The sequence below is a fragment of the Pezoporus occidentalis genome, unplaced genomic scaffold (genome assembly GCF_034315485.1).
Source record: "Pezoporus occidentalis ecotype Australia unplaced genomic scaffold, CSIRO_AGI_Poc_V1 ctg79, whole genome shotgun sequence".
Classification (NCBI taxonomy): Eukaryota; Metazoa; Chordata; class Aves; order Psittaciformes; family Psittacidae; genus Pezoporus; species Pezoporus occidentalis.
The window spans coordinates 645,449-661,462 of NW_026916147.1; positions in this window are offsets into that span (position 1 = coordinate 645,449).

The following is a 16,014-nucleotide window of genomic DNA, read 5'->3' on the forward strand; positions in this document are numbered from 1 at the left end:
GATGCACTCGGCACCTCACAAACCAGGCTCCTCTGTACAGAGAGGAGAAAGGGTGGATGTAAGGGTGCCCAAGCAGAGTCTTACTCTTGCAAGGTGTGGAGGGACAGTGCAGGCACCCACTGGAGTAAATGGGAAGTCATCTTTTGCCTGCAGGGAGATTTGAGTCATGTGGGGACTTGAGTCATGGAAGTCAAGCAAGGGCTGGGGCCAGCCCCATGGGGTGCTCAGTGTGCTTTAGGGTCCCAGTAGGGCTCCCCAGCACTGAATGGGGGCAGGAGGTGGGGGGGGCTGATTGGGCAGTACTGAGTATCCTCTGACACCTACCACCTGCAGACCTCATAGAGACAGAGAGGCAAGCAGGGAGACAGGGAGAGTGAAGGCAAAGTGCTAGACAGCTTCTCCATTACCAGGGCCACTGCCTTCATCTTTGTCGTGGTCCGCTCTCTTTTTTCAGATGGCACTTTGACAGAAGATTAATTCAAGTCAGCTGCTGAAAATAATTATTGCATTATGGGAGCAGTAATCATTATTTAGAACATGATTAAATATGTCTACGTCTATTGACTCTGCCTATGATTTATGTATTTGTTTAGTCAATAGTCTAATGTAAATGATGTAATTAATTATAGATGGTGGTGTCAGGTCATTGGTAAAAACAATCTGATGAGAACAAGGGCTCTGTTTTTTCCTGACAGATGCAGAGGGAGGGCGGGAGGGATGGGCAGAGTTGAGGGAATTCCAGGGGAACTTTTTCATGTGTGAATGGCGGCTGGGATCTCAATTTGCATGTTGTCTTTCTCTTGTTCAGCATTCGTTTAGAAATTGAAATAACTTGTTAAGCAAAGGGGAAGGGAACACATGATTGCAAAGAGGACACCTGGGAGTAGTGACGGCGAACAGCTAAAGAGCCAGCTGCTCCCTAACACGAGAGAGCGTGCCACTATCATTTACCGCTTCATAAAATTAAGTGTTTTCCAAATTAAATCAGTAGGCAGCATGCAGGAAGACCTACTATCTCTAATAACAATTTTTCAATCAATATCGGGGACCCGGCTGATCTGGAATCAGAGCGGAGGAGTCTGGGATTTGCTGGGGGGGAGCGGGGAGACAGGGAGAGGAGGAGGTGGAGGGGGGATGCTTGAGTACCACAGCTTTCAATCAAAGCAAAAGTTAAAAAAAATATATATGCATGGTGGATTCTCCATCACTGTGAGTCTATTCCCCATAGATTTTTCTCTTAACTGATAATTCGGTCAGTCACATTCCTCAGAGGGAGGTCATGGGTCACCCCAGCCCCTGTCAGGCCTCAGAGAAACCATTTCCATTTTAATGCCACAGCCATAATCTATCAAAGATGTGATGTACAAGATACAATGAATTTAAGTGGTCTTCATATATCACTGAGCTTTCATGCCTTCACCTGGGTAATAGTCTGAATTACTCTCCCTACCTCACAATCTGTCACCCCTGGTAAAATAACTGCCACACGGGTGTTAATGGCAGGTTTGTCCAAATTGGGGCCGTGGTAGCCCAAGGCATTACACATCATAAACTTTAGCATTCAGTGCTTAGCCTGGCAGTGTCAACAATTGAAAATTATTCTGTAAATACTTCCGTGGCACTGCTCTGCTCATGTTTTTATTTATGGCAGCTAAAATAAGCGTAGTGAGGCAGCACAGCGAGCAGCTGCTGGTGCAATTGCACATCTCCCTGCATGGTTCACCATGCCTGCACACACACACGCACATGCAGCCTGTGACAAAGCCACTTTCCCAACACTATTGAAATTTTGCAGCTGCACCCACTGAGTCCCAGTGGGTCTAGGGATAGGTGGGCAGTTAGATCGCTAGTGCTTCTACTAACAGCAAAGTTGAGTTATTTATTGGTGCCCAGTGACAGAGCTGCCTGCGTCTATAACAGCTAATGTCTGCAGGTTAAATGGAGCATATCCGATTGCCCTTCCATAAGGAAATACTTTGATTGCAACCCTGGAGCTCCTGCGTTGCCCAGTCTCCTCCACAACTGTGCGCAAAGTCACGAGCCCCAGATCCATCCTTGTGTTCCCAGGTCCCAGGGAGGACTTCCAAGCCAGAACAGTGGTAGTGCCTGTAACTGCTGGTGTAATTAAGTCTGTAGGAATATGGATTTCTTGCTTTGCTTTAAATGAGCTCTTGTACTAAAGCATGGCTTCAGCTTAGCAAGCTTATTTCACCAGCCCAGGGTGCACATGGGCTGTTGAAGGTCAAGAGACACCTCCTCACTGACAATAAATTAAAAAAAGAAAAATCCATCCCATTAAATCATGTGAGGCCAAACTAGGTCTATAAATCAGAGCAGTCATGGGGAAGGAGTGGGAAAAGAGGTTTGAAGAAGCACAGTCCTACAGGTCTCCTGAAGTTGTTCCGCTGCTAAAGCCATCCTGTGGTGAAGGTTATGATGGCACTGTATTTGCAGGGAATGGTTAGAGGAAGAGGCCCACTGAGCACCTGTTACTGGGCAGGAGATGGTGCAGATCCCTAGGGGCAGCTGGGGAAATGCCTTTGCTGTGTTTCTGTGCAAACAACTTGCTTGATTCACCTCTCTAGTAAAGCCTTGTCCAAGTCCCATCACATGAGAGCATCCACTTTGGCGGAGCCAGGTATGAATTTTTTTGTCTCACTTTGTAGATATCTATGGTGTAAAGCTCAGAAACTAGTGTAGAGAATATATCTGCATGTTAGATACGTGAATTACTGCAGTGGTGCTCTCATCTGGTCTGTAATGTGAACACAGGATGCTCTCTAACATGCTGCAAGAAAAAATGCAGTCATGTGTGACCCTTTCTTGCCAATCTAAGCCTGGTGCAGATATTGCCTCTCCCATCCTGTTCAGCTCCATGGTTGTAAAGCAGTGTTAAAGGGAGAGGGTATATATATTATTTGGAGATCTTGCTGTGATAAGGAGATGGTAGCAAATGGCTATATATTGGTCCAACTTAGCTGAAAAATTAGTGCATGTGAATCACAGCCTTTGCTGGTACCAAAGAGGTGGTTGAGATTTGTAGATTTTAATTCACGTGTGTGCACCGTGGGAAGCTGCTGTAAGTCAGTCATTTCCATCTATTCACCTTCATCCACTGATCATGTCTTCCTGGAAAACACAAGTCCACACAGCTCAGAGTCTTGCCTGACAAGAGAAAGTTGCCTGCAACTTTTGTTTCTTGAAATCCAGTGTCAAATGATGTTCTCCATCCTGGTTGTGGGTACTGTGTAGAGCTAGAAGAATTATTTCCTACTTCAGTTATCTTCTTATTGTACAATAAAATAATGTTGCTGTTTGCTGATAAACTGTTAGGAATTCCCTGGTTTGATGCAGTTATATCAAACCCTATTTATTTCTAAGGCAGATGTAGCTGATTTAGTATATGCAGTTAGTGAGACGCTCCCTTTAAATTACAGCTGCTCTCCCTAGATTTATCATTGTATTTGTTTACAAACAGCAGGTTAAAAGTTACTGTGTGCTCTCAGTAGCTGTTGTCTTTAGGTGGAGGCTTTCAGTCCCCCAGCAGATACGAAAAAACCCCAAAGTGATACACACAGTCTGTGGAGTTTGTGCTCTGCATTTACTGCAGTAAATACTCAGGTTGACAAAGAGGACATGTGCAGTGATAAAGTGTGAAACTTCCAGGCAAAAAAATTTCCTGTGGGAAAAACCCCTTACCTTGTGAAAACTAACACAATGACCACGGTTCTTCTGTGATCCCGGTGTTTGCTCACTTCAGAAGGCACAAAGCTCTTCTCAACCTTTCAGGGTCAAATCAGGCAATAAAAGCCTGACTATGCACGGGCGTTTCAGCCCTACTCCCTGTGCATGTTGCAGCCCTACAACCCATCTCCTTGTAGCCTAATGTTAATGCAGCCCAGAAATTATTTGTGAAGTTTCATTTTGTCAGAGATGTTTCCAGAATACTTTACGAGGGGTTAAAATACCACATTTCTCTATTAACATAATGTTAACAGAGTGCAACACTAAAGAAGTGTCTAAATAAAAGATATTTTTGTAATCTTTTTAATGGAAGAAAACAATTATATCCTTTAGCTTCAGTAGGACTTAAGTGTATGGTTGATCTTTAAGCACATCTTGGAGTACTTTCCTAAATCAGGATCTTGATTTCTAGCACTGTGGGTTTTTTCTAACTTGGATATCATTTATAATAAATCGAACTCTTTTCTCTTTTGACATATTATGCTGATCTATGGCTTGGCTTCCATTTTGTCCTGTTAGCTAGAAACCCACTTCATCATGAAATATGTCCCTCATACTTTCTCCTACATAGTGAGGGAAAAACATTGATACAAATCAAGTGCCAGCAGTTTCTCAAAAGCTTCCTACAGATCTCAGAGAAGGAAAATAAATACTAAGCAAGCACTACTTGTTAAACTATAAGCTGACTATAGGAATGAGTAGATGGAAGTGAACATTAGAGGGGACAGACTGCAGCAAAACATGCCTCTGCCTGTCTTACATCCAGCATGCAGGAGGCTGTGGAAAAAATCATTTAACTTCAGTTTAGGTGGAGATGAAACAAAGCACTGATGTCTCTCATGAGAAACCATATGATGTTGTTTAAAGTATGGTGCTTCCAGTGAAATGCTACAAGCGGTAGTGACCTTTCCCCAGCGCTCCTCCTGAGGGTAAGCAATTGACTTGTTAAATAGTCTCTTGTTGCACTAATATCAAACTTAAAATTTCCCCCCAGATTTCAGGTGAAACTTGTTTCCTTGGAGGCTTTTAGGAAATAAAGCTAATCCAGCTTTGGTCAAGTTGTAAGGCAGCACCTGGTAACATGGGTTAACGGTCATAATAGTACAGCAAACCAGATCTGTCTGTTTGTGTAACTTCCAAGTCTGCTGCAGTTGGCCCCTGCCTAATCTTTTAGCGTCCCAAACGCTGGATTCAGAGACACTGAAATTTGCTGCCTGTTGCACAGCGGAGAAGAGCTGTTTGAGCTAAAGTACAACATTGGCAGAGGAGCAAATGGCTTTGAACTGATTGTGAATAAATTTAAGCAATTACATTATTTCTAGCCAGCACAGGAATGAGACTCTGGAAGAGCCTTCTAATAGGAAAAGAAGGAACTGAGCCCTGGCCAGCTTTAAGATGAAGCTTGATGGGTTTATGAAGATAATTATGTGACAGAGTCCTCCATAGCCCTCTCTAACTGCAGGCTGCATTCATGGGTCTGGCTGCCTCCTCCATCCTGAAGCATGCCCACAAGGAAAGTTGGTTTTGATGGGGTCTATAGGTGAGGTGTGAAATTCCTGTTGGTGCTCCCAGGGGATCTCATAGAGGGGCTGCAAGAAAGTTTCGCAGTTGTCCCCATTTCTTTCAGCCCTGCTTTTCTTTTCCCCTTCCTTGTTCAGGACATGAACCTCTTGGATTCCTTGGTGACATTTTGCACAGAGCCCCAGGCATCAGTGAACAAACACACAGGACCCCCGGTTTGTGGGTGTGGTCCTGTTAATCCAGGACCCTCATCTCTGTCATCCTCAGCAGGTGGGGAGATATCTACCACTCTGGTCATGCAAAGTGACCCTTACATCGTGATTTCTGACAAAGGTGGCAAAAGCCTCACAGCAACTGGAAAATCATGCTGCAGGAGGAGGCAGGAGGGATGCTGGAGATCCTTGGCCAGGCTCCTGACCAAGCCAGAGCCAGCTGAGGCTCCTCTGAAGGGGTTTGTACCACTGTGAGAGGTGTGGTTTCCTACTCCATGAGTCAAACTTTAAGTCAAGGTAGCACTATTCTCTCTGGTTTTCTTCATCCCAGCCTTTTTGGTTGGGCAAGCAGGGTGTGCTTTTTGTAAGAATGACAGCTTCACTGAAACCTGGAGTTTGTGGTTTGGGCTTGCACTTGCAGTTCTGTGCCTGGAGACTGATGGGCCCCTGCTGCCATTGCTGTGAGCCATTGTGAAGCAATGCCTTCATTTTTATCCCTAATTATAGGAAGTTTGGTAATTTGGGAGAGATCCGTGAACCATCATTATTACAGGGGGTGTACTATGACTCGCCGTGAGGTATTAAGCCTCCTGCATTCTGGGTTCCAGCATTAAATCTGTGCTTGGAAGGACACTGTATGCTTATTTACCTTACAGGTGCTACAATTCCCACCCCCCATCACAACACATGTTTTACAGTGTGTGCACACAACTGTGAGGCTCCGAGGCCCAGTGCTTTAGAAAAGCTCAGTGCATGCTGCAAGCAGAAGTAGTCACGGTTGCCTTTCTCCTAGCCCTGTTCTGCCGAGATGCGTGTCAGCACAACGGAGAAAGCCAAGGAGAGATCAGAAGTGATGAGGCAGCAGAAATGCAAGTATGGAAAAATAACTGATAAAGAGCTACTTATAAAGAAACAAATTTAGTTTTCTCCAAGTCAAAAACATTTTTATTAGTTTAGTACTTTGGTATGGTGCAGATATACAGCAAATATGCTCTTTCCCAGAATTGCACCCTCAGTTCAGATGAGAATTCGCCCATAAAGCTCCAGTAATGTTTTTCTTTTAGTCGTGACACTTAACAAAATAATTAGGCAATTAATTGCCTAACTCCACAAGGAGCAGCCATTATTTCTTTTACTTAAAACATGTAAAAAGCTGTGTCATTTATTGATAGAGAGTCACATAATATTCCATGGCAGAACAGCCCTCTGGAGACATTACTCTATATGCTGTGAATGCATTTTGAGAATAATAAACGAAACTCCACTAAATCTTAAATGGGCTCATTCCTGTATTTAAAAAAATACTGCCATTCATTACAATTATTTATTGTTTATCAGTGCACAGATGACTACAGCCCAGCAAGAATGACCTGGCTTGTACCCCCAGGAATTTACAGCCACAAACTCCATTCTCATACCAATACCTGAGAAGCTGCACTCACATGAGCTCTGATTCACCAAAGGGCATGAGCACGTGCCTGGCTTTTGGGAGGGCAGCATGCTCCCAGAAGTCCAGATTTAGAGAAAGCATGCATTTCAAGAAGCTTGCTCACTCTGACCCTTCCATGGGTACAGGTGAGACAATATGTGGACAATAGTCCTCACAGCCAGTAAAGGTGGTCAAAGGTGTCTAACTGTTTTAATACAGAGCTTTAATTACAGTATTAATAGAGTTTGGCAAAGGTGGAAGTGTAGTGTTGTCAGTGCCATCGGTTTGCTTATCTTCCTTCAAGTACTGTCTCTCACTTCTAAATAGAGTCAGGTGTGAAGTTTTCAATTATACAGCATGTATTATCTTGGTTTTGTTGTTGCAAGCAGATGGATATAAATTACTTGTAAACTATATATACCAATCTAAAGCCCCTGTAAGACTTAAAGTTATATCTCAATGAATGTTACATTCTCTGTTTTTTGCTGCTTAATTTGGTCTATGTGGTCTTCCCCCTAGCAGTAGCCGAGCACCAAATCTTTTGGGTTAAGGTAGTGCTATAATCAGTATATTCAAGATACTGTATTGATGGGCAAACTCACCCAGGATCAAACTAAAACAATCGATGATCTGAGAAAGGTTTGGACTTACCACTTCCCAGAAAGGGAGAAATGCCATCACTGTGGGTATGCCCGTGGTCCTGAGGTGCCAGATGCACATGTAAAAGAAAGATAAAATCCAAAATTTCCAGCTGGTGGCAAATCTGAAAATTTGAACTGGGTGGAAGAGGCAGTGCAGTGGAAGTTTTGCCGCTGTGCAGCTAGCAGGCTTGGAGGCAATTTAATTATTGGCTGTTTTTTGCTTTACAAGAAAACCACCACAAAGCGCAGTGTTGTAACGTGCCACTGCAATGTTCTTCACATGCTGCATTTTCATATTTCATTTTGAAATGAAACTCTCGGGATTTTTATTTTATTTTAACATGCTTTATAATGCGATACTGAGCTTTTAAAATGCAAGTTAGAACATTATTCAGTGTGCTGATCGAAACATCAGTTTGTCAGAAATGAAACATTTTGATTAGATCATCCTTAAATTAATTTATCTGGAGCTTTATTTTGCAAAGAATTTGGCAGCTCTTCCTCCTACGTGAAGCAAAACCAAATATTGAACCACCAGAGCCTTTGCAAACTGTACATGTGTCTCTGCACAGCCCTGATGGACACACAGCTTTTCTTTTTCTTTTCTCCCCAGATAAAGAGGAATTTTATTTTAAATGCGAGTTTTTTAATGCCTGAGAAAATAGGGCAGTCACAGAGCCATGGCTTTAAACAAACTTTATTTGGGCGCTTCACTGACTGGCAATTGTGGGCAATCATTTTAGCTGTCACAAGGCCCAGAGAAATGTGGGAGAGCTCTTCCATGAAATGTTTATATTTCATAAACAAAATGATGTGCTTAACAGTCAGAGTGATGGGAGGGTTCCGGCTAATGCATTTTCCAATGTGTGAGGCAGATTATTAATGCGCTCCAGTAGCTGTTAATTTCAGTTTGCCGGAATGATTTATGGGGAGGTAAAGGAGAGAGACATAATCTAATTGAGATCAGAATCACTGTTCTAGTAGAGGAGCACCAGCATGGACCCCAGCCGCAGCAGAATGATTAATATACAATAAGCAAATTATCCGTTAAATTATTATAAACATTACTTTTGACAACTCTTTTGTTGGCAGGGGCTGGGGGGAAGAAAACAAAACAAGCAAACAAGATTAACAAAACCCTGGGTAATTTTTTGTGGTATTTCTCTTCCATTACACAAAGATAAAGGTTGGATGTTCAGGAAAAGAAAAAACCTGGTTAGGAGGGAGCGTACACCCTGATCAATTGTAAATCAGCAGGGGAAGCACTGATGCTGTAATATGAACAACAATTGAACAATCAGAAGAAAATCAATCTTGAAAAAGAAGAGGGAGACAGGGAAAACTCCCATGTTGCTGGCATGATCCACGGCTCAGTTCGCAGCCGGTGGCTCCGTGGTCATTACTGCCCTCGTTAGTATGTCCTGCCTGTGCTGCCCTTTGTCTTAGCGACTGGGATGTGAGCACTCAGCATCTCTTTATGGCACGCTCCCAAAAGGGGTTGAGCCATGCTAATCTTGCTTCTCTCCAATGCTTTGTTGTAATTTTTGTGTTTTTCAATCTTTTCACATTTAGTTTTCCTTACCTAGCAGGTGACATGGATTTAGTCCTTTACCAGCTGCACACAGGGAGACAGCATTAATTATTCTGGTTGTGTGAAGTGTGTTGGTGGTGTGTATGTGGGTATGTGCAGGTACACTTGCAAGCAGTTCAAATTCATGTTAAAAAATAATTGAAGGAAGCCAAATGAATCTGACATACTGCAACACAAAGCTTTGGCCAAATACTTCTCTCTTCATTTTCTCTTCCAGAAGGGCTGTTTGCAGGAGTTAATATTGTAGGTAAACTACGCACCTACCCTTCCTTCAATTCCCCTTTGATGTAGATTATTGAAAGGGTATTTTGGATTAGTCAGAAACAAGGGTACTCTAATTTTCAGCAAATGAGAAAAGATCCATTGAAAAGTCTTGTAGGATCGAACAGAATGGATTTTTTTTGACCAAAAATTAAATATTTCATTCATTATCAAGTTTGTCGTAATGAAACAAAATATGTTCTAACGAACAAAGTATTTCCAATTAGAAAAGAAAAGAGAAAAAAGAAATGTGAACATGTTGAAAAATATTAACCAAATGTTAACCAAAATTTTTCTATGAGCTTGACATGGATTCAGAAAATATTTGGCTGGAATCAGAGAACAGTTTAGCCAAATGAATCTTTGGGGGCTATCCAGTTGAGCCCTGTGCTCACAGCGGGGCTACCATCAAAGTCAGGCTCAGGGCTTCATTCTGTCCACTAGCCTGTCCATGGGTGGAGATCCTGCAACCTCTCTGGGCCCCCCTTTCTAGGTTTGACCTTGGCCATCTTGAAGAATTTTCTGCTTATACCTAATAGGGATTGCCCTTGCTGTTTTTTGTGTCTGTCACCTCTCATCTGTTCACAGGGGCTCCCCAAAATCTGCTTTGGTCTAGTGAAGGAAATTCATCTCTGGTATCTGTCTGACACCAGTTTAGGAAATGCCATGTCTGTGGGAGCCCTTGCTGGGTCACCTATCGTTCTCCCTCTTCCTGGGGTTAGCTTCCCAGTCCCTGTCCTAGGCCAGGTTCGCCACTGGTGTGTTGAGTCAGTATTGCCTGGCTCCATTCCCTAACACTGCACCACCTTGTACTAGGGAGGGTCCAGCTCTCTGTTTTCACACTTACAGAATGCTTCCGATTCCTGTAATTCAAGATGCACATTGATTTCAATAGAGTTTGTCTTTATTTGTATATCTTTGCCTTTTCTGCTTCATCTTGCCCTGCCTTCTCATGGCTTACTACCATAGTTTACTACCCCATGACGTGTTGGAGATTGGACTTGATGATCTTAAAGGTCTTTTTCAGCTTAGTTAATTCTATGATTCTATGGGGTGGTTTTGAAAAATCAGATATCGCACCTGTCTAGTGCTTTCTGTGGAGTTCTTAGAAGTCCTTGTGTAACTCTGCTGGTCATGTCCAGAAGAAATAACACAATTTCCATGAGGATTAGCAAGCCCAATATAGAAGCAAATAATGTTTGTGCCTAATGTGGCTGGAAAAACTATCTAAGAACCATTTGTCTATTGAAAGCATGGTCCTTGCAGTACTGCCAAGATCAGGGATTGCTAGGAGGTGATCACACAACTAGTGATGGCCACAGAAATCAAAATTTCTTTCAAACTGGTAGAATTTATCCACTGGAATCAAATAACTACCAGTGAAGCAGCAGTGTACCTCTCCTCAGTACAGGTAAGGAGGTGACTAGAGCAATTTTAATTTATACCCTAACACTGTGCACCTTGGAGACTTTTGGTAATGAGCCTTGTGCTACTGTGAATTGTCATTGCTTCTCTACAGAAGTATGGCAGTTGATTATTGCAGAACTTGTCTGATACAGCCATGCATCCTACCCTAGGTTGGACTTCTGAGAGGAAGCAGTCATACATTAGTTCTTTGTTTGCTTAAATTCTGCAAAAGCCCCAAAATAGGATCTGGAGTAAGATCAGTAAAGAACGTAAAACAATCAGCAAAAGAGCAAGTAGCATGATTCCAGCGCCAGAAAAAAGACCTAATCCCAAATAAAGGATAAGAACACAGGCACCAAAACTTTGGCTTTTGTCTCACACTTTTCTAAACAAAAGTCTGTTTTACATTAGCCGGACGAATACATCCAAAGAATGAGCCACAGGCTTTGAGCTGGAGTGCAGAAATTCTTAGTTTGAGTTATTAATCTCGTTTGCAAGGAACTTCCTTTCCTTTGCCAATCCCCCCATTCTCACTGTTAATGATTATAAAATAACTATTATTGTAATGATTATTAATGATTATAGAATAACCATTATGATTACGCAAAGTCTTTCAGCTGGCTTGGAGACACGAAACCACAGCATGTCTCATTTTCTTGCTCAAAGGGAAGCCTTTCTGAGATTAAACCCAAAACCAGAAGTTGGTTCAGCACCCACTGGACACAGCAAGAAATCTTCTGTTGATGCAGCACCACTGCTGTGTCTTCCCTGTGCCCCAAATTAAGCACCTCTGAAGAGGCTGACAGAAGGACTGAAAAGGATTCTTTCCAGACCCAGCTGCTCTTCTGTCCAGCTTCCTTCTAAGAAAACTTTCATGGCAGTGAAAGATAATTTCTTCTCATGTTCTCAATATCTGGCAAGCAGAACTATGCTTGATTTTTTTAGGGCTGTAGGTCAAAGCAGAAGATCCAGCTGTGTCCCTCCCCATTTCCCAGCCAGACCCTGCAACAGGTAATCCTGTAATGGTGCTCTTTGCTGGAGGCTGACACCATAAGCATAGGGCTAGTGAACAAGCATCACCTTTTGTCATCAAACTGGGCTGATACAAAGTCCACCGAAGTCAATAAAGAGACTGGCTCTTCCTGTTGCCTGGAAAGGTTTAAATTAATTAATGAGCAACACTGTTAAACATGCAAAAATAATAACATGAATGACAAAAACATACATCTTTTTCCCCGAATTGCAGGAGCATTTGGCCATAGTCAGGCACTGGAAAAGTTATTTAAAATCCTACCCAGTTCTTTCTTGGTTAATTCAGCCTGTGACCCAGTGTTCTGCTCATCCTAATATTAACTCTGAGAAACTTTTCTTTTAATCATGTGGAATCTGTGTTTGTTATTCTGACTGTTGCACTTGGCTCCATTGGCTGGCCCACTGCCTGGCAGGATCCTGGCAGTTAGCAGTGGAGAGCACCCATGTAAACACCCACTCACCCCTCCCTAGAGCCAAAAGGGTTTTGCTGATGCTAAGTGCAGACAAAAGGGAGTAGACATAGATTCGTAGAATCATTCAGGTTGGAAAAGACCTTTAAGATCATCAAGCCCAACCATTAACCCAGCACCATCAAACTCACCACTAAACCATGTATGTGAGTGCCACATTTACATGCCTTTTAAATACCTCCAGGGATGGTGACTTACACCACTTCCCTGGGCAGCCTGTTCCAATGCTTGACATCCCTTTCAGTGAAGACTTTTACCTAATATCCATTCCTCCCAACACTGCTAACTGATGCTGCCCTTGGAGGCAGCCTGCCAGCAGACAAGGTAGACAATGTCCCCTGGGTTCCGACGTAGCTGAGGTGAGCCACAAAACACAAACACTTAACCCAACCTCCTGCAAGATTTCTAGCACTTTTGAGTCTGCCACATAAGGATAAAAATCTTCAGGTGCTCCTCAGTACTTCTTGGCAGAACTTCATCTTCTTCCAAACTCTTCTCCAGAAATAGCCACACAAAGAAGTTGTTTAGACAATCAGCTGATTCAGGGAACAGCAAAGCCTGGGCTCAATCCACTGCTGTGCATGACAGGTCCTTTGGGAGGACACAGGCATCATGTCTTTCATGTTAAAAATCATGGGATGAAAAGTTGTGTAGGACAGGCTTGTCTGTTAGGTAACTTGGGATCATTGGGCTTTCTTTGCCAACCCCTGAAACTCCCCCAGGTTTCATTTCCTTTGTGTAGAGTACTGGCTTTCGGTCCTGCAAAAGTTGCATTCTTCTCTTATCTTCTTTTCTATAATCCCCATGGTTTATGTGGTACCAGAAAGAAGAATGTGTGAAGTAATGGCACCTGTTAGGTTATCAGACCTGGGAACAGAGGCCAGTTTATTTGCAGTGCAGGGCATTTAACTTTCTAATGCTTACTTTTACAGAAGCTGAGGAAAGTGTGTTCGAAACATGCACAAAGTATTAACATGTGACCCTCTTGGATGAATTCCTGATATGACCACACATGGAAATAATGTTTTTGCTTCAAGGGCATCAGCTAATTAAATGATGTTTAATATTTGACCTGATATATTGAGGAAGGATCTGTCAATAAATTAATCTGTTGGTTGCAAAGCTAAGCTGTGTTGCTTGGCTTTATTTCAGCAGATACACACAAACAATATTCAAACAGAAGCAATACAAAGTATGCATTGTTTTAGCTTAGTAGCCTAAAATGAGCCACTCAACACAGCTTAGTTTAATAGTTGGGAAATGAGTATTTGTTTATGTTGTGCAGACAGCAGAGGAATACCCAGTATTTCCAGCAAGACCTCCAACTTGTCCACTCCTGTAAGCAGGGCTTGAAGAGAGGGTTTGAAGGGCATACCCTTACATGCACACATTTGAAAACATTGCAATCAATCTCATTTCATCTACCTACATCTACCAAAACTTTAATATAATACCATTTACCTATTGCATTAGGATACAGATTATAGCTGATATTTGCAAAGTGCTTTGGAATCTGAGTCTGACCTTGTGTCTCTTTTTGGGATCAGCATGGTGACATTACACTGTTATGTGTTCAACCAGCTTTTCCTAGAGTACTTGCTAATAATTTCCTGAAATGTCCTCCCTTTGCTTCTTGTTCATGTATACATGTAGGTATGTATATGTGAATGTAAATATCTTTGTTAGCGTACAAACACTTGTGTGTGAGCACACACATAAAGCTGCTGTACATAAAATACATTTCATTATTTCATTGCATATATGGGAAAACACATATAAGAATAATGAAATGCAGTAATTAGTGCTTATGTTTCTTCACAAAAGTACAGTACCTATATCCTATATGGGCAGAATTTCAGTTATACCCAAGGATGATTAACTGGCCACTGTGATGCTTTTACAGGGGGCACCTGGGCGATGCTGGGCAATGTGAGCCACTTTTTGGCCCATGTGTCCTGTTCCTTCCTATGAAAATGATGGTGCAGGGAGCAATGCTGCATCCTGGACTCTCACACCCTGGCCTGGAGTCCAGAGCTGGGCAGAGGGTCTTCAACTGTGCTGAAGAATTGAGAGGACCTGGATGTTCTTGTAAATATTTCCCTTGGCTCCTTAAATCCTGTAAGAGTTAAAAGAAGGTTTGCTTGTTTGCAGTTGCTCATTGTCCCTGCACAGAAGGGCGCTTATTTAAGTCTCTACGAGTTTGTTCCTGCATAAAGTTGTGTTTGAAACTCAGGTTGGCTAGAAGTTGGCACTGCTGAGTTTCCATTTCTGGTGTGCCCCTGAATGCCCTCTTTGCAGGAAAGCAGAAGCAGCTAAGCAGATGCTCCGCTCCAGTAGGATTTAGACATAGGCATTGGTGTTTTTCTGAAAGAAAACTTTGTTGGATTAGTGCCAAGGAAATTCAAACCTATCTCAGAAGTAAAGCTGGAGACAGATGTGCAGATTTAACAGCACCATTTCATATTTGGCCTCGGAAAATACCTGTTCCTATGCTAAATATCATGTGTCCCATAAAAGTCGTTCATGGGAGACGTGAAACTTGTGTTGGTATGCACCAGCACATATCATCATTTTCAAACGATTAGGGTCCCTAAGAACCTTAGTGGAAGCTGGATTTGACCTTAAAAACCCAGAAATACAGTTTCTACAAGTATAATTCTTATTCTTAAACTGTTCCCCTTGTAAATTATGGGGCTAACATCCGGCTTCCAATGAAGTCAACTATTAATTGTATGTTCACTACCCTGCCTTGTGTAAATCAATATGAGAAATGAGCAGTCTCCTACTATACAGAGCAGACACTCTACATGGTGAGGTAATTTAAGGGTGGATGTCAGCTCACTTGGAAAGGCTTCTTTACTGCAAGCAAGACAAGGAAAAAAAACTTACTCTAGGGAAAGCTCCCCTTGGTTCCTGTAGGTGCCAACAGGAAAATCATACAGCTCTGGCAGTGAAACACAACTGGTGCTGTCATTCTTGCACAAATATAAGTATCAAGATACATTATTGTCTAAATGAGCTGACTTTGCCAGCAGTGACACTACAAATGGTGTGTTATATGACCAAATTATACCTTTGAAGCAAGAGTGTAAGTTTTCAAGGGTTTTACATCTTGGCTTTTCCTCATTTGGACTCACTTCACTATTCATATTATGCTAGTGAAGTTAGAAAGATTATTTCACGCTTCACCCTATGTTCCTCAAATAGGGAAGTAACACGTTTTGTGCCTGAATATGCACTACAAAATAGAGAGAATTGCCTTGGTTGTCTCACAGGGCTTGCGAGTCAAAATCACTAGTCCTGCTGCCAGCTGTCTTACTGCAGAGTTGAGCACCCACTCCTGGGTTGCTGGTGTGTTGTAGTTGTTTCCCATCTGCAGCAGCTATGAATGACATAATCTTAGAATCAACCAGGTTGGAAAAGACCTTTAAGATCATCAAGTCCAATCTTTACCCTAGGACTGCCAAGTCCACCACTAAACCATGTCACTAAGGAACTCATCTACACAGAGCTATCTGTTAATTGAATAGCAAGAGCTCTATTTCAGCTATATTTTCTTGAATGAGCAAAAACCAGATGTCATAATTCTGGCTGTGTTCATTTGGCTTTTTGGTGGAGGTGTTGTCTGGAGGGAGCAGACCCTGATCATCAGACCTGTGACCCCTTCCTGTCCTGCTCTGGAGCCCAGCAGTGGGACTTGCTGCCC